Raw genomic sequence first — 7,935 nt, 5'->3', positions numbered from 1 at the left:
CCTTCTTTGACGGTGGCTTGATCCGCTCACTGCTCTTCGCTTCCTGAATGTAGGGGTTTCTCACTTTCCTTGTCTCAAGACAAGGGCCTCAGGAAAGAAGATGATATCCTTTAACAATTATTCACCAGTTGGCTAATTTTGCTTCTAGGCCAGCCTTTTGATTTCTCTGTGATTTCCCCTCCTCTTTGATGCTCCCTATAGTGCATAGCTGAAACTTGAGCTGGAAGGTGCACTGTAAAAACCTGTGCATTTCAAGCCCTTACTTGACAACAATCACATCTCTTTCTACATTTTCCCAGGAACATGAGTAATCAAGCCAGAAGATTTACTTCTGAGTAAATCTGAATGTGTTTTCTGTCTGCTAGTTCTGAGGTTTATGCAAGGGCAATGAGTTCTGTCTTCTGGGCTAAAGTACCCAGACGCAGAAGGGGAGCTTTCAATTACGTCTGTGAGCACCCTGCATAACCTAAAAATTTTCCCCGTTTCTGACTGAGCTGCTGCCATCATTGAGCCACGTATCACCTGGATCTTCTAAAGGACTCTCACTTACATCCATCCTCTAGGTGTAACTCAACTGCAAAGTTGCTCCACCACATGCTCAAGATTAGCATCCGAGTCCCAGTCTTGTGGATCAGGCACTATCGTGGCTGGATTCATGGTGTTGCACACTCCCCAAAACTGCATCTGGATTCTCTAGCAGAACTAAGTAGAATTAGGCATCTACTTCCCCGATTGAAGAGCAAGGGCCATAAGACGTGTGAAGCCCCAAATTAAACCTTCCTCATAAATGTCAATTTGGGGGCCTCTCGAACTCAAATGGCCACCACCTTCAGATAGTGGGGCCAGCTGGCTGCAACTGTATCTGGGTTCCTAGACAGATATGCTACCAGTTGTGGCTCGGGTCTTATAAACTGGAACAACCCACTGACAGCCACTTGGTTTTTCTCTGCACCATAGAGGGAAAGGGCAGGTCTAGTGCTACAACTTTCTAGGGCCTGTTTGAAAGATTATAGGCCTTTTAGCAGGTGCTGCCCCAGGCAAAGCCCTTCTAGCTCTCCTCCTTTGAGGGCCTCATAGAGAGGTTTTGAAATAGTACCAACATTGGGGATCCAGATTCTGCGACAGCCAGCTATGCCTGAAAACTCTCCCAGTCGTCCTTTGAGTTTGGGGCTTGGAATAGAACAAATGGCTTGGATTCTACTGTACGATAGTTTCTCTTCTCCTGTTTCTAAAGTAAATCCTAAGTAAACACAACTGTGCATTTTCTTTGGATACTTTAAACCCCTCATTTCTTAAGAAAGTTAACACAGCTTGGGTATCTCCTCGGGGAGTCATAGGACTGGCTATACATTAACAGGTCATCTACATATTGTAACAAGATGATTGGTAGTGTCCTCTGGAGCAAGCATGGAAGTCGTTTAGGACATAAGTTCTTTCTGAAGCTTTATTAATGAACAACATGCTAAGTCCAAGTGCAAAAGTCATCGGAGCTCCTAATTTAAGTTTTAAAAAAATCTCTTCTAAGACGAGCAGTGGGAGACTCAGGAGCAATGAAAAACTCATGTGTCTATAAAGAGCCCGCCTAGATGCAGGGCAGGGGGGCGGGTAAGGAAGCTCTTGTTTGGCATCCCATTCATATCAACAACATGGGGGTAGGAGGAAGTCAAAAGGCCACTAAAATTTTTTAGTACCTAATAAGTAGCTCCTGTGTCTAGCAAAAAGCAGACAGACTTACTGGCAGCAAACTATGGCTACACAAGTTTGATGTGAATGGTTTTTCCAGAAAGAGATGGGGAACCTGGGCCCCATCAGTCAAAGGATTTGTAGCCACCAAGATTCTCTTGGGGCACTCACGAGCTCAGTGGCCGGGTCCCACACTGGAAACAGGTGGAAGGAGGCTTCCCTCCCACCCTCCTATTTCAGGGAGAACCTCCTTCACAACACTCATGCTGGACATGGCCTGACTTCCCATAGGCATTACCTATTACTTAGGGTCGAGATAGTGGGATGTGCTGAATTAGCAAGCAGAGTGTTCATTCCCTTAAGAGGCCGAAGTCCCTGTCCTGTCCCTATCACAGCAGTTCTCAACCTGTGGGTCGTGACCCCTTTGGGGGTTGAGCGACCCTTTCACAGGAGGCGCCCGATTCATCACAGTAGCAAATTACAGTTATGAAGTAGCAACGAAAATCATTTTATGGTTGGGGAGTCACCACAACAGGAGGAACTGTATTAAAGGGTCACGGCATTAGGGAGGTTGAGAACCACTGCTCTATCAGGATAAAGGGAAGCGACTGTACAGGTGGCAGTGTAGAATCTATAAAGGGAAACAATATACCTAATAAAGGCATAATAAGAAAGTTACATGGCCACATTTAACAGTTACAGCTTCCTTAAGCTCATAATGGGTTGCCAATATAGAATGCTGCGTGTAAGACATGCTCCAGGAAAAATCATGTGACATCTGCACAATGTTTTCTGATATTTTTTCCTAAAGGGATCTAGTTCAGGAAAGTTTGATTTCCCTAAGATTATCTCTTAATTCTTTTTTTTATATAACATGCAAAAATTCTATGTAAACAATAGGCAGGTCTCTAGAGTGAACAATAACACCCCAGAGAAAGTACATCTCAGGACACTCCGTCCTATGAGACCGAAAGGGAAGTATGTTCAGAAGGCAGGAAGGAGTAGGAAAAATGAGTAAGATTATAGGGAGGGGATTTCAACTGACATAAACAAAATGCATATAAATTGTTGAATGGGAGAGTAATTTGCTTTGTAAATTTCCATCCAAAGCACAATAAAATGTTAAAAGCCATACATAAATTGTGTATCTTTTCTTTAAGTATCACCCTGCTTCATCGTCGCTCCGTGAACTTGTACATCATGTCTGTGATGGAGACATCGCTCTCAGGATTCTGGGATTCAGTGACCTACCAGGTGGGTGGAGAGAACTCTTAGTAGGAAATCCTACAAAAATGAAGAAATTGTGTTTGGCTTAGTAAAGGGTTAAGGCGAAAGAAATCAATGATCTCAGCTCGCAGTAAAACCTGGTGGGCTTTTTGCTGAACAAAGTATGCTCTTGTGGGCTTCACAACTGAGCCAGGCCTTCCTGGTTTCAGTGCTCCAGTTTTAGAATATAGTGTGATTTACATTCTTAAAGAAATGGCACATTGTGTTATTATAATCAGAATAGTGTCGCAATGTTTGACCCCTGAGGTAGATTGATTCATGTCTCCCCACCAAAATATGCTGAAGTTGTAACTCCTGCACCTGTGAATGTGACCTTGTTTGGGAGAAATAGGGTCTTTCTTTGGTGATATTATCAGTGAAGTGAAAGCGATCACATTAAAGTGGGGGTACATCCTAAACCTTTGCGACTGGCACCTTATAGAAGAGAAAGGCAGACCCAGAAGGCTATCCCCAAGGGCAAGATAACATGTAAATATAGCATCGACAAGCAACAAAGAGAAGCACTGTCGACAACCAGCAGAAGTTTGCAGAGTCAGAGAACCCGAAGAAGGAATTGGGATGACTGATATCCTGATTTGGATTTCCAGGATACACATACACACATTTTATATATATATATATATATATATATATATATATAATTATAAGCTATTCACTTCGTGGTCTTTTGTCACAGCAGACCTGAAACTTTAAGACAAATAGACTGTGCAGTGAGACTTCAAGGTAGCCCTCATTATCCTGACCATCTGATATTCATGGCTTTGGGTGAGCACCTCTTCTTCAGTGTAATCTGGACCTGTGCGTTACTTCCATAACAAAGACTATGACAAAGGTTATGGGTGTCATCCCTAATATTATGTTAAGTTATATGAGATTCCATCTCACTTGCAATCTTTTTTTCTCTCTCCCCTTTGCTGACTTGAAAGAATTGGGGGATCCTAAAGTGGAAGGAATAGTAGTTGGGAAATATGGTCATCGTGATAAAAATGAAGCTGGATTTAGTTAGCATAAAAGAATTTTGCAAGACCAATGACTTGCTCAGACCGCAGGCTATTTTTTAAACAACACAAATGATGATTATACACATGGACTTCTCCAGAAGGAATACACAGCAATTGGCTACATCTGTGGGAAGAGATGACATAGAGCTCAATATAAGCAGTAATAACCAGGCCAGGAGCTGACTGTGGAAGAGATCATTAATTACTCATATCTAAGTTCAGCTTGAAGCTGAAGAAAATTGAAACAAGTCCACGGGTGACAAAATACAACTTTGAGTCTATCCCACCTGAATTTTGGGAAAACTTAAGAACAGATTTGCTGCAAGGAACACGAGTGACAGAAGACCAGATGAGCTGCGGGAGGGTATCAAGAACATCATTCATAAAGAAAGCAAAATGTCATTGAAAAGACCAAAAAAAAAAAAAAAGGGCGGGGGGAACAAAGTGGATGTCAGAAGAGACTCTGAAGCTTGCTCTCAATCACAAAGCAGCTAAGGCAAATGGAAGAAGTGATGAATTCAAGGAGCTGAAGATAATATTTCAAAGGGCAGCTTGAGAAGATAAACTAAAATATGATAATGGACTATGCAAAAGGCATCGAATCAGAAACCAAAATGGAAAAGCTCAGCATATCTTAAACTCAAAGTCCTAAGAAAAAAGCCAAGCCTCAAGTTGTAATACTTAGCTTCATGGGCAACATGTTGAAGAATTCAGAAAGCATCAAAAGAAAATGGAAGGAACACAGTGTATGGTAAATTCGTGTTAACTTGAAGTGCACGGGTTGAATCTAGCCTGTCAATTGGATCACAACCTGATGCTGCCTCCTGGTGGGTGTGACCTCCTCCTCATGAGGACGGCCCTGGGAACCTCCCTCTCTTTCTGCCTTCACTTTCCTGAGGATGCCACGTAGAGACCTGCACGAGCCATGGAGATGTGTGCACTACCATTGGATCCATAAGACTTCGCCCCCACCGGCCTGCGATCTTCTTGCATCATTGCATGAGGTTTCCTGAGTCTGAAGGGGTATTTATGGACTAGAATTGGACTTATGGACTAGTATCAGACTTGTGAACTTGTGGTGGACTGAGCAAGGATGTTTTTCTTATATGCAATTACTTCTTGAAATCCTTTTTAATACACCAACAAATCCTTTCTTATACACATATATGAATATCATCACTGGATTTGTTTCTCGAGTCAACCCAGCCTAACACACAGTGTCACTGTACCAAAAAGAACTAATTGACCTTCCACCATTTTAATAGGTAACATATGAGCAAGAAGCAGTGGTGCTGAAGGAAGAAGCTCAAACTGCACTGAAAGCATTGGCCATAAACAAGACTTCAGGAACTGGTGAAATACCACATGAAATGTTTCAACCAGCTAATGAAGCACTGGAATCATTCATTCGTCTATACCAGGAAATTTGGGATCACTCACTTGTCTGTGCCAGGAAATTTGTAAGACAGCAACTTGCCCAACTGACTGAAAGAAATCCATAGTTGTACTCATTCCAAAGAAAGGTGACCCAACAGAATGCTCAAATTAGAGAACAACATCATCGCTATCACATGCAAGTAAAATTCTGCAGAAGATCATCCAACAATAATAGCTGTAGTGATACAGTGACAGGGAGTTTCCAGAGGTTCAGGCTGGATTCAGAAGACAACTTGTGGTGCTGGAGAAGAAATATTGAAAGTACTACCAAAAAAAAAAAAGACAAACAAGTCTGTCTTGAAAGAAGGATGGCCAGAGTGCTCTTTACAGGCAAGGATGGCAAGACTTCATCTCACATGCTTTGGACATGCCAGCAGAGACCAGTCATGTTGGGTGAAGTGCAGAGGCAGTGAAAAAGAGGGAGGCCCTTCAGGAAATGGATTGGCACTGTGTCTGTAACAAGGGGCTCAAGCATAGAAACACTTGTGAGGGTGACACAGGACCGGGCCGCGTTTCATTCTGTTGTGCACAGCGTCGGAACTGACTCATGACACCTGACAACAATAACAAACAGAGGATCCACTAAGCCACCCCCAGTTCCAAGCTCATATAAACTGAGATAACAATTATGTGTTGTTTTAAGCAGCTATATTTGTGATCATTTGTTGCACAACATAGAAAAACAATATATAGACTCATAGGGAAAATTTACTTAACGGGGTCCTTTCCAAGACCTTCTCCATCATACTGATCAGTTCACAGGATGGGTTGTGGCACTGACCAAAGTCACGTATGAGTCTCTCCACTGCTTTTCTTACTGGAAACTTCTTCCCTGGATCTTAAATAGATTGCTTTCCTAGGTAACTCTACTGTTTGCCAAAGGGCTTTTCCAAGAAAGAAGGGTTATCAGGTATAATTTCCTTAGTTGCAATTTAATTGGAAATCAAATTCTAAGTTTAAAAAAGTGTTTTATCTTAACATATTAAAGACATTGCTTTATTGTCCTTTAGCACATAATGTTGCTAAAAAGTCTTATGCCAACAGGAATGTGAATCACATACCTATAAGGAAGACCCCCCTACTCATTTTTAAAATCTCTTTGGTTAAAGATGTCCTAAAACTTCTTGAGGATGTATCTACATAGAGATTTTTATCATGCTCCTTTCTATCTGAAATACACATCTTGAAGTCCTAGAATGCTTATCTTTCTTTTTTTTATTCTTATAATTTTCTTGACCCACTCTTAATGAAAGCCTGATTTACTGTCATCTGTATCTCTTTTAATATACTCCTTATTTTGCTCTTAGACTTGGAAGATATTTTATTTCTTGAGCCCTCTAATAATTGAAAAAAATTAGTCTTATTTTTACTTTATTAAAAGTATCTCATAACATCTTATTATTGAGATATAGTATCTTCTAAATCCACTTACTTTATTAGCTAGAAGTATTTTTAATGTTTTATTCTGATTCCCATTTTTTTTTAATTGTCAATTTTTTGGGTGCTTATCTTGCTTTTGTCTTTTAGTTGGTTTGTGAGTTTTTTGTTTGTTTTATATTAGTTGGTTTGTTTTGGTTTTTAGTTTCTCATCTGCAATTAGTATTCAATTGCTCATTCCTAATTCAGTCTGATGATGGAGTGATTGCTGTGGGTTTCCTGTGCCACTAAAGTGTACCTAAGCTTACTGTTTTCTACCAGTCTCACTGCTGAATGGGAATTTTTTCTGGATATTCTAGGCAGGAAATGGGCATGACAGGGCAAATAGACAGACAGCCTTACCTTTGGATGAGCACACAAAAAAATGACAATATGCTAATCTCAGATTAGATGACATGGTTTTTCCAAAGTGCTTCAACATCACTTATTTCTTTACGTATTTTTAACTTATTATTTGAGTGAAGGTATACAGAACAGATACTCAGTTTTACATTAAACAAATCATATATGTATTGTTTCATTTCATTTATGACAATCACCTCAATATAATATAACTTATTCCACTTCCTCCCTGATTTCCTGTTTCCATTGCTCCTTTCCCAACTTTTCTGAACTTTATCCTTGGGTAAATGCTGCCCATTTGATCACAAATATTTGATTACTATAATGTATGCATACCTCACTACTATTGTTGTTCCCCATAGCCAAAACAGCAAACCAAATTTATTGTCATGAAGTTAGTTTCAATTTGTAGTGACCACCTAAGACAGGGAATAACCACCCCCATGGGTTTCCAAGGCTGTAATATTCACAGGAACAGAAGGCCCATTTTTCTCATGTGAAGTGGTTTTGAACTGCCAACCTTGCAGTTAGGAGCCTACACATAACCCATGCCACCAGGGGTTCCGTATTCCTTTTGTAGGCCTCTCTGTTGTTCAGGTTAAGGCACAGGGTGAATTTAGTTCCACAACAGAAAGGTGGCCAAGTCTCAGGGGTTAGAGCAGTCTGTATTTAGCCGGGTTTCTTTTATGATTTTGAGTTTTGTTCCACATTTTTCTCCTTCTCTATTCAGGACCTTCTAATGTTATCC

The sequence above is a fragment of the Echinops telfairi genome, unplaced genomic scaffold (assembly GCF_000313985.2).
Source record: "Echinops telfairi isolate 266 unplaced genomic scaffold, ASM31398v2 ScPeMD7_1;HRSCAF=3_0, whole genome shotgun sequence".
NCBI classification, from domain to species: domain Eukaryota; kingdom Metazoa; phylum Chordata; class Mammalia; order Afrosoricida; family Tenrecidae; genus Echinops; species Echinops telfairi.
Note: the sequence above shows the minus strand (reverse complement) of the source record.